The sequence below is a fragment of the Rhopalosiphum padi genome, chromosome 2 (assembly GCF_020882245.1).
Source record: "Rhopalosiphum padi isolate XX-2018 chromosome 2, ASM2088224v1, whole genome shotgun sequence".
In the NCBI taxonomy this organism is placed as follows: Eukaryota; Metazoa; Arthropoda; class Insecta; order Hemiptera; family Aphididae; genus Rhopalosiphum; species Rhopalosiphum padi.
In genome coordinates, this window is record NC_083598.1 from 60,393,407 (window position 1) to 60,410,203 (window position 16,797).

General features: G+C 23.7%; 1 protein-coding gene across 2 annotated transcripts in view; it reads right to left on the minus strand.

Moving 5' to 3' along the window:
* LOC132921747 (protein eva-1 homolog C) overlaps positions 1-16,797 on the minus strand; it is a 212,095-nt gene that overhangs the window by 84,828 nt on the left and 110,470 nt on the right. The gene's annotated exons all lie outside the window — the stretch shown is intronic.

Below are 16,797 nucleotides of genomic sequence, written 5' to 3' on the forward strand. Positions count from 1 at the left end.
TAAACGTTTCTATAGCGACTTATGTACATAAGGTACAAAGTATATAATATGCATATACTGCACATTTCTAACCAAAAACGTATTATTTTTTTTTTTTACCAAACTCAACAATCAGTTTTGACATTTCGAAAAATAAAAATTTACATAATAGTATATACTGCTTTTCAATGTATACAATATTTTGGGTAAAGCAATTTGCTTATATTTCAATAATAAATAGCCGGACTGGATAAAATAGATATATAATATTACATAGCATCTCAATGTGAGGTACTGCCATAATAAGGTTTATTTCACATGATTTTAGTATATTAAATGCAAATATCGCAACTGTAAACATTGTTTTTTTGTTTTTTCAATAGCCTAATAAATGGCACGCAAAAAAATGCGAATGTTTAATTTACAAACTAAACAGTAGTACTACATGAACAGTTTTCAATTTATCACCGTCTAAAATAAATCAGCTGGAAAAATAGAACGTATATATGAAATAGTGTATACACATAGATTAAAGAAATACATAATATATTATACAGTTTCTCATAATGCTCGTTACATAAATACTATTAACGCGTGCAAAGGGGTGTCGTTCTCAAAGTGATAGAAACTAAAACGCGATAACGAAGCACATCAAATGACGAATTAAAACTGAAAAAAAAAGTTTTCCAAATGAGAATATCAAACTGTATGGAAGGTAAACAAGACAGTACATTACCTATATTGTTTTATGTTATATGTTATTCATACGCATACGTATCAGCCACGCGAAACTAACTCAATCGTTTTTGCTCGACAACGAGCAGCCACCGTTGTGTATCAATTGCAACACAATTATGACACAATCGTAGTATAGTTCTAGAACTGCCGCAAGTAAACTGTACTGAACGAACACAAATTCGAATGTCAGGAAACTGGGAACAAGCCCTCACAACTAACCTAATGAACAGAAGCGTCTCAACTTCATCATACGCGTAAAATATCTCTGACCGATATTGTGACATACAAACGTAATGCAAAATATAGTAAGTTTACCACAACTTTAATTGTAATTATAATTATGTCTCAATTACTCGTGTATACATTTACGATGCGCGCCGTCGGTTTTATCAAAAACTTAAAAACTCCTCGTGCGGTTATTGTTGATTGGTAATAAAAACATTATCATATCAAAATGATTGTGGTTTCCCTTCAAAAGACGTCAACGAATATGTCAATAATTTATCAATATTCCTCAAAAATAATAGATATAATCAAATTAGATACTTTTTTTTACTATCCTGAGTATTTTTTTATAACTGGATGTATTATTATGACGTGTGGTTACTTATTGACTTGGGCAGTTGGGCGTAACAGTATATAAATTTATTAACGTTAAACGTGATTAGAAAAACTACTCATGATCGTTTGTTCTTTTTTCCTTTCGTGTTTTTTAATATATTATTTTTTTTTTAAAAAGTGTAATTTGAGAATGTTCAATATGATGGTATGACTAAATGCGTGTCAAATCGAGACCAAAAAAAAAAAAAGGAACGGGGTCATTAAATAAGTAATTAAGTTCCTGTAAATATACAGCCCCTATAATGCGTGGGTGTAATTTAAAACCATATATATAAATAGATATATTCTTCAAATAAGAATTAAGGAACTGAAAGCACCTCTAAGCTACGTGTGCGCCAGGATTGTACGTGTAGTTCAAAAGTAATATACTTACGCAAAATTTAAATTGTATTTAATTATGTATGCTAAAAAGACACGCTTCTTTGATCATTTCCACAAATGGAAATAATGATTACCTTATATGTATATTTCTTTACTTTACAATAATTTTTTTCTTAATTTATAAAAAATAATTTATACACTAAATATGATATTATACGATTTATGCTGTGAAGATCAAACAGTGGTTCCTTGTCACGAACAAGAGATTTAATTCAACAATTTCTTTCACAGTACATGTCATATCATCAAAATCCGAAGGCACTCATAAATTCAAATTTCTTCAAAATTTTATTTTTTATTCGTTTTATTATTGTAACATGTTACATTTTTTTTTAAAAAATTATTGAATGTTATATAATTATCTAATCTATTAAAATATTGATGTCATCTGTCAATACTAATCAAAATATAAATACATAATATGTACTAATAATTTTTATATAATGTAAAAATACGAATATTTAGTATCAACATTTTCAATAACCACTTTCAAACCTTAATAATTAGTTTTTTCAAAATTTTAATATACTAAGTTAAATATGTGCATATGTTCGCATTAAATTAGTATTTATTGTTGCTTTACATGTATTTACTATTTTATGTTATATTAGAAGTTCAAAGTAATTTCAATTACTTTTTGTCTTTTTTTATGTAATTTTTACACAAATAAAAAAGCAAAGTGAAATTCTTTTGTTCATTGACTTTTCTTTGTACTTCTTGTTTTAATTTTAGTTGGATACGTTGGTGCAAATGGGCATGACTATGATAATTTGAAGATAACGGCTACCTTTTGAGTCTTCAGTGCTATAGCACGCTGTTAGTTATGAATAATAGTCAAGACCATTATATACAATCGCATACTCAATAAAAAAAAGGTGAAGATTTACAATGCATGATTAAAACTATTTTTTATTTCATTTTATATTTGTGTTGTATTTCCATTTTTTTAATTCATATTTTACGATTAAAATTGGAAAATTTAATAAAAAAATACATTAAATTGAATTGAAATTTCTTAATCGTTTTATTAAAAAAAAAAAATTAAAAAAAATAATTGATATTTTTTATCATTTTATTTTATTTACAACTTGACATATTTGTATATGAATAAAAACTAATCATAAACCACTAATAATTTACTATCCTTATAATTTATGTCACTTGAGTACTTCAAACTATTTGTAGTTGTTGGTTTTTGGTTGTAATCGTTTGTTGTTAAATGGGATAAAATATCTGTTGACTATAATATCATATCAAAGATATAATACACCAAAATATAATCATGAAGTTACTCGAGTAGACAATTTTATTCCAATAGTATCTAGAATTTGTATAAATATGTATAAAGACATTAAAATATTGTTAAGTAATATTCAAATTTAAATTCGTTGTTTTAAAAATATATTAAAAGATTGTATATTGGGTATGTCTTGCTTGATCAATGTGACTAGTGGAACGCATATATGAAAAATAAAATATAATATAATATACTAATACATGAATGTCCTATATTAAACTATTCAACCTTTATTTTTAACAATTTAATTTCTACCTAGTCTTAATATTAAAAACATACGTAATTATACATGTTTTTTGTATAAATGTGCAGTAAAAAAATATTGAGATTTGATGTTAAGCACTCTTCTTGTAATACTCACTTCATTGTAAAGCAGTATTGTATTGTTATCATAAATTTGAAAGCAATGATAAATTATTTCATTTGCAAAACGATTTTACGTAGAGGTCGGTTTGCTTAAGTGTTTATAGGACACCTTTAACATTTTAAGTGCTCATAAAAATAATTTATGAGTAAAGATTTTCAAAATGTATTAAATATAGCGATGAATATGATATGGGAAACTATGTATTATCCAGTCTTAATACCTAAAGCTATACGTTTTACTGAAAGAGATCTAAAAATCATATTTCCCTATGAGTTATGAAATTAAAAGTACATTGAGAAGAAAAATTCTTATGGTTCTTATTAATCTTCGTTTACGTATTAAAAAAAAATAAATTAAAGCTTCATTTTGAAAGATATACCTCAAGGGAAATCGTATAGATACTTCCTATCATGTACATTTTAAGGTTTTTATAGAAATTCAATTTTAAAATTGTGAAAATCATAAAACATTGTTTTGTGCACACTTTTAAGTTTTAATTTTGTATACAGTAAAAAGCAAAATTTAATAACCTATTGATCTATGTGAAAATGTCTAGAGAAAAATAAAAATCAAATCCAAATTTTTACTCTAGTTAAGCCGTTAAAGGTTATTTTTATGTAGTACTTTGTTGTTTCTAGATTAGTACTAGTTACTTCGACAGAAAACATTATTGCCATCAGTTTGTTTATTGTCTATTTCGTCAAGCCTTTTAATGGCACTTGAAATGTTGTTCAACAGTATTCAACATCTATGTATGACGTTCTCGTATAGTACCTATTGGCATAGATGATGGAAAATTAGTCAATTTAATATGCATAAATTTAAATAAAAAATGATTAATTATTTGTATAAGTTATGAATTTATCTATATTTCAAAGTTTATAGGCATTTATTATACACAAATTATAACGTTTTTATATTAAATAAAAACGATTTTTTGAAGTTCATAAAGATGACTAAGATATATTAAAAATTATGTCATAATAAAATAATAAATTACGTGATAGATAAAATTATAGTTTTTTTATAATTTAAAAAGAGGTGTCTTTTTTTAGTAGATTAATACATTTATTCGAAAATAATAATAATATATTTGTTGTAATTTACTTGGAAATAGGAACAATATTAGTCATTTAAGCACTTTATTATGTTCATTAACCTGTTAAAATGTAGTAAATAATTATTTTAAAATGTTACTAAAAATACAAGTTAAATAAAATAGTGAAATATAACAAAGTATATATACGGATTAGTTTTACACTACACTTAGTAATCATTTAAATATATTATAAAAATTATTATAAACTATTGTGTAATATATATATAATACTATTTTAAATTTATCAATCATGGTTCATTGACGATTATAAATTAAATACTTGACAATAATAGATATAGGTTAGATAAAAATAAAATAAATTAATATGCATACTTATTGATATTTTAAGGTAATGGTTAAATCATTTCAAGATATTGATTCAATAATAGTACATAAAATATGTGTATATTGTATCAATCGAGTACCTATATACATATAAAAAATAATATAATATTATTTTAATAGTGCGATGATAAAATGTTATTATATTTTAGCTGTTTAGGACATTATCATAAAGGTTGAAACGGTCTCATTTCTGTATTTTTTTTCTAAAATATTCAACGTGCTTTTTATATAACTTCACCATATTCAGAAATGTTTAAGAAATTATTATATTTTTGATTTAGTTAAAAGGTATCTGTCATTGCAAATTTATTTTTAAAATTTAACTTAATTTTTGTGTCATGAATCATTATCATATAATTTTATGAATAATGCATAATAGTGAAGATTAAAAATTATATATTAAATATCATATAATATAGTAATACCTAGGTGGCTATGTCCTAATATCCTATTGTTGTAATAGATTAGGTATACATAAGTTTGTATAATATGCAGCTAGGTATGTATAAATTATTTATTATTTTTCATGTATTTTATTTATTATTGAAACTAGTATAACAGTACATTATATTATATTGAAAATGTTTTGATTGGTGCTTACTGACTTTATGAAGTGAATAATATTAAATTTGTTATTTGTGTTATAGAAAATAATGTAACGCGCAATCAAGTAGAATTATGTAAAATTAAAATTATTGAAAAGAGGAGATTAATTTTTCTTTACAATAAATAAATTAGCTGTATACAATTTCGAACTATGCTAAAACGAATAAGGTGTTTATTATATCTTTCTTTCTTTTATAATGGTATTACTTAAAAAAAATATATTTATTAATTTATTAAGTGAGATCATAATAATATAGTACAAATGCATTTTGAATTGTTATTTTAAATCTTCAATACTAAAATAAGAATTTGAATTTTTTTAACATACTACTAATAAGACTCCAATAGCATACAATTTCTACAGCATTTGTAAACACGAATTTGAAGGGCTCTTATAATGATAAACATTAATATATCATTTAATAGTTATAAAGTAACTAACATTTTTATTCAATGTGGTTTTACAGTAATATTTTTGTTAAGATTTTAATAAATGCATGTACTTTAAGTCACTTTTATTGATTATGTATTATATTCGTGTAATTTATATGTGGGAAGAGTTATGCTATTAACATTTTTATGATACGGCATATTGAACTAACCTACAAACATTTCTAGAATAAAAAAATATATTTTTTGTAAAAAAAAAATGAATCGATAAATTAACTATAATAATCATAACTACAATAATAATAATCAATAACATATTAATCTAAAGTTTTCTCACTGGCATTTTATTTACAATTTAACTATTGAATTATTAACTTTGCGTAATGAGTTTAAAATCAATTTCAGTTTATTAGCACCATCTTCCGTATAACCGTTCTTTACAAGTCAACATGCTTTGGAGAGATTCCAGTTATCTGTTCCAATTGTTCAACCCTATTATCGAACTCAATTCTTTTCATCTACTTGTTCCCAGAAAAAAACCAGACATTCCTCCACGGGGTTGTTTTTGGGCATTTTCGTTTATTGTTGATAAAATTGTTTTTTTTTTTTTCATCACTTATTGAATGGTCTACAAAATAGGTTTTCTTTTTCGATCATTCGCTTGAATAAGACACAATATTGTAAAAAAAAATTCAACAGATTTCTCTATCATTACATTTTTTTTATTTTCGATAGACAATGAATGTTATTTTAAACATATTTTTTTTTATTTACTTGACACTTTAGTTTTTGACATATTCATTTCTAAGCTTCAAATGCAGTAACATAAGGGTTTCATATCATGTTTTAGTCTTTGGGCTAATTCGTATTGTTTAGATACGAGATGGGATGAATTTTCGTGAATACTCTTAAAATGTTTTAATTACAAGGACTTTAATATGCGAGAATGGGAGATAAAAGATTAGGTAAATACATTTTAATTAAACCATGAGGGTAATTTAAAACATTTGGAAATGAATTATTTTTAAAGCGATAAATGCATAAATTCACATATTATTATAAACTGTATATTAAAAGAACTATACATTTTCCAGTATTTTTTCAATTCAAAACATTATATTTAAGCAATCAAACTTTAAATTCTAGTAAAATATAACATGTACACACTATCTATACAAAACTATATGTATAGTATTTGAAAATAAAATCAAGGTTAACAGTTTTCATACACAAATTAAGTACCTAAGAAATCTAAACTGTGTAGGTATACATTTTTTTTTAGTTAAATAGTTATTAATTTTTGAATTTTTCGAAATATTTATAATTTTTGTTGATTTGCTTTCAAAATGTCAAGATATAGGTATAAATTGCGTAATACTTTTTGTAGGTTTCCTTTTTTACTTTATTTCTTCCGGAAGTTACTGCTGAATGACTTCTGTATTCACGTTTTTTAATGTCATTATTATATTATGCACACACATATTATGCTTATTGTAAGCCACATTACAGATTGTATATATTCCAATAAATGTTTAAAAAAATTTATTTTTTAAATAGTTATATTAATTATTTTTAAAAGTTATGCGTGTAATAAAAAAAATATCTTAAAAAGACTGAAAGCGGTGATTTTCTGTCCTGTCTAACATACTTGAATATAGGAATTTATATGTGTTTTCATTCCAACATACCGATTAATTTAGTGAAGCGATAAGAATGTTATTAAGACAAATTTGAATTTGTTGATCGTCTTCCCAGATTTTTGATTTTTTGATTTCAAATTCTCCAAAAATTGAAATATTCTATATAGACATATAGTACATTAGAATGAAAACACGTCTAATTTCCTATATTCCACGTGTGGTTATACAAAGACAGAAGATCACCGCTTCTAATTTCTTTAACATATTATTTTAAATGTAGGTAACAGCTATTTTTTTAGGTTTTTAACCAAACATAATAAATAATTACTATACTAAATAGTAAAGATTTTATTGACATGTATAGGATTTTTAAGATTGTATGAAATTATTATATTGCAAAATGTCTGAACAGACAATATAGTGATATAGTTTTAAACAATATAATACCAGATGAAACTGTTTGAATAAAAATTCTTATTTCATATCTTAAAGAAACGAGCATAGAAAAAAAAATATAATCAATTAGATATTTTACCGTTTATTGTTATAATTATTACAAATATAATACATGAATATCAGATACTGTTAAGAGATTATATAATTGTGTTTTCATTAAATTATTTTGCTATTTTATGTACCTAACCTACGTGAACATTACACAAAAAAAAAATATTTTTATAAAATAAGTAGGCTTATGCTTAATGATCAGTGAAAAAGAATAATATTTATAATAACATAAAAAGTAAATACAAATCCTTACATATTTTTTTATATAGTAGACTTTGAGTTTAAACTATCAAACCATTACTAAATAGTAAACTTGAGTCTAAGAGACGGGACTCATAACCAACATTTCTATCGAAGGGATAAAATGAATATAAATATATACTTTTAAAAGTGATATCTAATGGACAATTCATTTTAAAATAGGTATTTAAATAATAAGTAATAGATTTTTAATGAAAATATTATTTGAAAAAGTGGTTGTTTGTACACTAAGTAAATAATTTGTGATAATATTTATCATAAGTAATTGTATGTTTTATAAAGACTTAAAGAAAAGTACCATTTTTTAAATATACATAAATAAAAACGTAAAGGCTCTGCTAAAAAGCTTTTCCGAAGACTTCAATTAGTAAAATTTATTGGAATGTAATAATAAAATAATAAACAGTGTTTTCAAAAGAAATTAAATAAAAATTGTATCTATTGTAAAAGAAAAATATAATTTTACTATGGCGAAAATAATTATTTTCATTTTTTTTTTAAATAAATTAATAAAATTATCTTTGGGATGTGAATCTCATCCTTCATCGAATGGAATAAAATCGAACAAAGAATAAATTATATTCTGTATTGGAAATATAAATAAATAGATAGTAGTAAAAAAGATAATTTTAGTTAATTCTTAAATAACCTTTTTTTCAAAATTTCAATAGAATAGATAACTGTGTTATGCTACTCTGAAAAATACAGTTTTATCTATGTTAATTCAAAAACCAGTCTCGTTGTAGATAGTATAATTTTATACTTGCTTTTCTGAGAAATAAAAAAGAAATCGACAAGAAAAAGTTAACATTTCTTTAGCCTATTGTTGAAATATCTTTGAAACACTGGTTGATAAGTTATACGTATTTAATTTGAATATATAAATGTATAGAATATCTGCACTTAATAGATAATACATAAATTACACATTATACAAAAATCTATAGCTATAGTTTATATAAGTGCTATAATTAATTTAAATTGAAAACATATTAATTGTTGTCTGTACTGATAAAAAGGCATAAGCATTTACATATTAGCACGTATAATGTAGTATAATGTATTTTTTTTTTTTAATAAAAAACATATTTACATTTTGTAATAAAATTATATTGAAAATAGAAAAGTTATTGTATAACGAAATATATTATATGTGTTGAAAAACAAATTAAATTAATATTTATTTAAACACGTTTTGATAAAAATTTACATGGTTATCATATCCACAACATCAAGATTAAATTAAATTCCCATGTTCGTATCCTTCAAAAATACTTGAACTTGAAATAAAAATAATCATTTCATAATAAATTAAATCTTAACAAAACACTTATAAAACCAAATTAATTTGTAAACGGCATTCGAATTTAGGGCGTCGGCAAGTAATAACATAAACAAAATATAAATAATTCGATAAACATAATTAAGCTCCATAAAGTATCCTTCTATATATTTATCTAAACACTACATTCAGTTTTAAAAATGAATAGTTTTTAAAACAACTATAAAATTCTTCACACGTTATCATAACTCATTCCTCAATCATCCAAACATATTAGAAAAAATTATAACCATATAAATTCCTGGTAACCCACTTCAAAAAAAAAATGGTATCGCTACCTACTCCCCTAAGCTAACCCTATAACCATAACCCAGGAATATCGTTAGTGGGTGGATTCTCTCATAAAGTCTCTATTTAAAATATATTATTATTTAAGTGTATCTTCTTATACAAAAATATTATTGATAAGTATAATTTATTTAAATTGAAATTGAAAATTGAATAACTAAAACTAAAAGTTATAGATTGTTTTTGTTTATTCCATTTATTTTTTTCCGTGTTAACAAATATCATTATATTATTTTTACCATTTATTATAAAGCAACAGGTCGGATAGTCAATGACAGTGGTTTAGAGTCTGAGAAAGAATAATTTGTGGTATTGGGTTAGGAACTGTTTGAATTTTTAAATCATTGTTCAAGATTTGATAATTTACACACTGAGGAGCTTTGATATGTAGTTTTAAGCTAATAGAATTAAAAATATCGTGCCATTGAGGATTATACAATAAAAAAAAAATGTGATATTATCAGTCCAATCATCATAATTTATAATTTATATAATGAGTACTTTTTAATAAACAGTAAAAACAATATTGATATTTTAAATGTATTTAGTTGTCTTGGGCCTTTAATCATAATAATTTGTTAGTAGTGCAAACATCTTAATAGATAAGCATTTTTTATTCTGTTCTATAAGGGTTTTTCATATAATCCTTTTAAATTAATCAATTACAAGCCTATAGGCTACAAGGTATATTTTAATTAATGTTTGTTTAGCGATTGATACAGGTAGATATAATGTTAATAATAGTGTAGGTTATATTTACGTGGGAATATAATACCTATCTACAATAGGTAAATTTTCGTTACATTTATCAATTTGTATTCTCAATTGGCAAAAGAATATTTGCAAGAAGTATACATTATTGAGTAGTCAGAAGGAAATTAAGAGCCCGAAGCAATCAGGTGGGTAATATTGGTAAGCGTGACTTCAATACTATGGAATCTGTATGAGGAATATCTACGGCATGGTATGTAAATGTCATACAGGACCGGGATTAGTACATATACGTAATATACTCCCATGTGGTACTTCGTTTTTATTTGGTATCCTATTATTGAACGGAACAGTATTAATCGCACTGAATAGGAAAGGTTCAGCAGCAATTGAAAAGTAATATTATAATATAAGAAAGATTGGCGCTGATGAATATTCGGAAGTATAATCTGAAAGCATCCAGACTTTTCCGTATGCCCTAGTAACATCCGTAGAAAAAACACTCCCCAGCAGTAATAAAACATGCATGATAAAATGTTATATTTATCTTATGTTTATGATTGGTAATTTTGTATGCATTAAAATTGTAAATTTTTCAAAATAAGTTAAAATAAAAAAAAAAAATAATATAAATCATTATATTTTAATAAAAGTATTTGCAAATAAAACGAGTGAAAATGCGTAGGTATTGTAAATTTTAATATGTTGTTTTAGTTATAATTAACAACAAGTTACAGTGAGAAATTTATATATTACAAAAAGCAAAAAACAAAATTCTATTACATTCCCAACTATACGGATCTCGGCAAAGAGCTATATAGCCTATATTCTATAGGTATAAGGATTTCACAATAATGTATTTATTTTTTTTTTATGTCACAGTCTATACTATAATCACATTTTTTACATAGAAAAAGCTGCAATTCAATAGTTTTATTTATTGAATAGAAAACAATATGAAAATATAAAATGGAATTTTATCGAATTACAAACACAAATATGTAAATAAACATTTGAATTAAGAAAACCGGCAAAAATAAATGGTGTTCAAAAATTAATAATAGTATTGAACACAAATTTTGTATAGGAAATTACATTGATATTACCATAATAGTATAGTCCAAATTCGAAATATAACTTGCATAAGTAGGTACCTACATTGTTTTTACAAATGTAAGAACTAGGACTTATTATTGTTTTATTTAATTTTTTTTCAGTCTTAACGACACTCTCTTGTGTCTTAATAAACTGCAGTAAACAGTAAAAGACATGAAAATAAAACATTTGGATAACTTCATGAATAGTTTCAAATAAAACAGTGAAGAAATATTATTAGAAAGTATCATTAAGTTTTCAAGTGACAAAAAAAAAGTGTAATTCGTTCTTTTTATCGGTTTGTTTTATAATAGTCATTCGTATATATTGTACAATATTACATAAACCAGTCGTAACAATAATAGTAGGTAAATAACTTATATAACTTTGCCCGAGTGCACTTTTAGAAGATTTATTGGACCTTTGAGTCTTACAATTTTAATTAAAAGTTTTTTATTCTTATTAATAACAATATCATGTCTTGTCTGAATATTTAAAAAAGGTATATTTATATTTTTTAATGATCCAATTTAATTACCTATTTTAGACGCAATCGAAATTCAAAACTTACTATTTCGGACGAAACTTAATTCAACTTTGTAAATTTAAAGTTTTTAAATACCAAAAATAGAAAAAAAAATTAGTCACATTGGCTTATGATTTAGATCTTCTATTTGCCTATCTGCATAAGATATTAATCAATTTTCTAAAATATTTGCTCAACATATAATTATAATAATATAAACTTGATCAATATCTGGGAATTATTTTAGAATATATAATAAACGATTACATTTATACTACCTAATTACGGTTAATCAATAATTTAACACAGTTTTTACTTATTTTTCAGCCTTGAACTGTGATTGCTTTCAAATTAAAACTAATGATACTGTTTTAAACGTCTACCCCAAAATATTCTACAACCTATTCTATATACCGTTTTTCAATTCACTCGACCTCTTGTCGACAAACTCTTTTTTTACATGAGTTTTATTATTAATATTGTTCATTCTACAAAAGGGAATGGTAATAAATTTTCACGCAACTTTGACAAATTGGTTGCTTTTGTTTTACATGTCCATCTTAAAAATGCATGTAAACTCTATCATGTTGTTCAGTGATTGTATTATTGCAAACTCCGCGTACTCGTTTCAAAGTTAATAAAATCAAACATTCTATAATGTATAGGTATCTACATTTATATGGGCTAGTTAAAATGCTATAGTATTACAATAAAGAACATTATATAGACATTTAGTATTTGCACGTTTTTTTTTTTTTAAATATATATATATCAATAAATAGCAGAATCAAATCAAAATTACATTCGGGATAATACTTCTAAGGAATATAAATCCAAAATATTATTTCGTATACATTTATATCTTTTAAGGTTTTTGCATTTTTTCTTATCAGAGCGTATTCACGCATTATTAAACTTTTTAAAGATTATTTGTATAAGAAAAAAGCGTTTTTTTCCTTAATAAATCTACATGGAAAAATTTTTTTTTTTATAATTTTAAACTAAAAATAATGTCTATAATACTAATATATAATTTAACCTTATTTAAATACTGTATGCTTTTCACACTATAAGCTTTTCACTTTTCGTGTCACCAATAAAAATTTGTATTAGCTTTTGAATTTGTTTTTATAAAATGATCGGAATACTTTGATATAATTACGTATAAAATAAACATTTTGATATATTTCAGTCAACAAATTTTGTCTTTGTCCATAATTGTGTGTTTTTTTAAAAATATAATACCCTAGTCCTTATAATAATACATTCTGCTCCCTAAATTGTAAGGTTATTTATATTAATATATTATATTGATGGCGGTCTTCTACACTGATATTTTTCGCTTCTGTGACCTTACCGGTTTCCGTGTTAATGGTTATTTCCGTTCTTTTTTTCCCCATATATAACGGTCATACGTGGAATGAAATATTCGGTCGGAGAAACGGAAAATCGCTAAACTTTATACTGTAGATTATTATCACTGCGATCTAGTGTGGCGTTAGATATATAGACGTAACCGGCCAATTAAACGCTAATGTGTAGTAGTTGCACTTATAAAAATTGTAAGTGTACACTAAATCATTTTGTAACTGCGATGTTTCACTGAAGGTTTCTTAGCAGGTAACATACAAACACTTTTTGAAACAAAGAATACAAATAACGGCGTTTTACTTTTCTATAGATTTAAACAATATTCGTGGAAAAATATTAGGTATAATATATAGTAGTAATTTTTCTTGTAAAACAATATTTAACTTATATTGTAAAAAAGAAAGTTATAAATATTTATTGTATCAATACAAATATTACGTATAATAATAACCCACTATTATTAAATCATTTTGAAATGTATTTCATTATTATACATTTTTTTTATATTTTAGTTTATTAATATATTAAACATAGGTTAAATGTAGTTGATAATTTTTTATTGACTACATTTTAGCTTAAAACAATCTTATCGTTCATCTCATAAACTGATAAGACAATTATTTATATGAAAAAATAAAACAAATTTATGAGATATTTTTTAGGTAATCATAATAGTTAATTACCAAACATAGAGCCTGCACGTTCAAAACAGATATATTTAGATTGACTGTGTTATCCTATTTTTTCATAGAAATGGTCGCAGCAAAATTTTTTGTGTAACGTTATAGTTACATGTCGAGCGTTTAGCATTTACATTGTTTTTTTTTTTTAAAAAAACTGTGATATTTTATAAAGGATTATAATGAAATTCAAATACAATTATTAAGTAGTTTTTACATACATTAATAAATTGTATACATAATACATATAAATATTTTCAAATGCAACAATTTTGTTTGAGTAAAAAATAATCAAACTATTTAAACCTGCTATAATATTAATAATAGTGAATTAAATTACTTTAATTAATAGCAATATCAATTATCAATAACCATAATATTAAATATATTAATATAGTGATATAAGCTAATAATAGACTGCCTTCGCTAACAATCATTTTTCGTATATAATCATTGAATTAAATTTAACTCATCAATTGTAATTACGCACTTGACATGTATCTATCGTACACCAAAATTGTATTTACAAGTACCTACGTAATACGTACTACTCCACTAAAAAATATTTAAAATAATTATAGGTTAAAACAGGATCAATTTTTAACAAAAACTCTTTTGATTCTTTTTATTAGAACAAATATATTTACGTATTTATTTCATTTTACGCAAGGGAATACTAAAAACTTAAAATAATATAAAAGTTTGCAAGAATAAAAATACACAAAACAAATCCTAATATTAATTTTTTAAATTACGAACAAAAATAATGATACTTGAAACTTGGAAATAAATAATTAGGACCGACATAAAAATTAAAAATCAATATTTAACATGCAATATAAAAATGAATTGTTAGAAGATTATTACCAGTAATAGGTAATCGTAATACACAATAAAATTTCAAATAAACAACAAGATATTTAGACAAAAATGTTTTAACTTAAAAAAAAAAATAAATCGAATGTTAATCAGAATTTAGGCGTTAAAAATAAAAACTATTTAGGGTCATATAAAAAAAAAGAAAGATCGTTTTTATCTAAAATCAAACAATGGGTATTGTATTTTTGTTTTATAGAAACTGGATTATAAAATAAGAATGATACACCTAATTAATGCATATATAGAAAAAAAAAGATACTTGTAAAGTTTACTAATTAAAGAAAGGTTATGAAAGAGATAAAAAAAGAAAAATTATTAGGCTCGAAATCTAAAATTATAGAAATCATATAGTAATATGTATATTCTATATACCAATATCGTCGTCGTTTTAATTTTAAATGTCTATAAAGTAAAAATTGCTCATATGTATTTTTGAAATGTTGAAGCTTTTGTAAAACTTATAAAAATAATTTTTAATTAAATGTAAAAATGTTAGTTATTAAAATATATAATGCTGTAATTTATTAACTAATATAACTTGTAACACAGCGCTAAGAATTTAAAAATAATCTTGACGAACCTATCAAAGTAAACGGTTTTTTTCAATATTCTCATATCATTCTGTCGATATACTTACTGCTCAGCCGCCCAGCCTTACCAGGAAATAATAATATATACATTTAGTTGAAATATTAGTTGATAATATAAGTATAGATTAAAAGTAGTGACAGTTTAATTCCTATCGATGTGTTTTCTTCCAAGTATTGCAATATTACAATCCTAAGAAATGTTTTCCCTTGAAGATTAGTGAACATATTCAAGATAAATTATTAATCAGTAAAACTGACTGATCTCTAAAAGTACCACAGTAGTTTAAAGAATTAAAAATAAATATTTTTCATTTTAAAATATAGCATGTTATATTATTATATAAAACAAAACAGACAATTTCTCATATAGGTCACTGCTAGTCCGTCAATATTACATATTATTATGGTGTGAATTTCGAGAAAATTGAATAATTTATAAAAATTAATTACTATAATTAATCATAATGTTAATGCATTAAAAACTAGATAAACAATTTTTGTTTAACTATATGGTACCTGAATATTTGTATAAATGTACTATCCAATAAAATATTTTCTTCAACACATCCTATTTTATATTTTAAATCATGAGTGAAAAACAAATTAGATTTAGTTTTATAATAATTTATCACAAATTAATAATGGAATAAACAACATACAAAAGTGTTTGTCGTTGCTTCCTTAAAATAACATTTAATTTAAATCTAAAAAAAAATAAAGTAATTAATAGGTAATTAAAAGAAATAAAAATTGTATAAAATTACACTTTTAATTTGTTGTATTCTCAGAAACAATTCTGTTACAAAGAATTTCCAAGAATGACCTTATTAAAAAAAAAAATTACCTTTTTGATGGAACCAAATTTTGTATTAATCTTTGGTAGTTAACTTAAATACCTGACTGATTTAGGTATATTTCTTATAATTTTAACATTGAATTACCTGAAAACAAATTATAATAATTAACTTTTATATAGGTACCCAACTAGGTATATTAAACCAATAACAAATTACAACAGTTATATTATATTTTATTCTGCTTTATTGTATACTCAATTAGGTTAGATTCTTAGTTTTTACGCTAT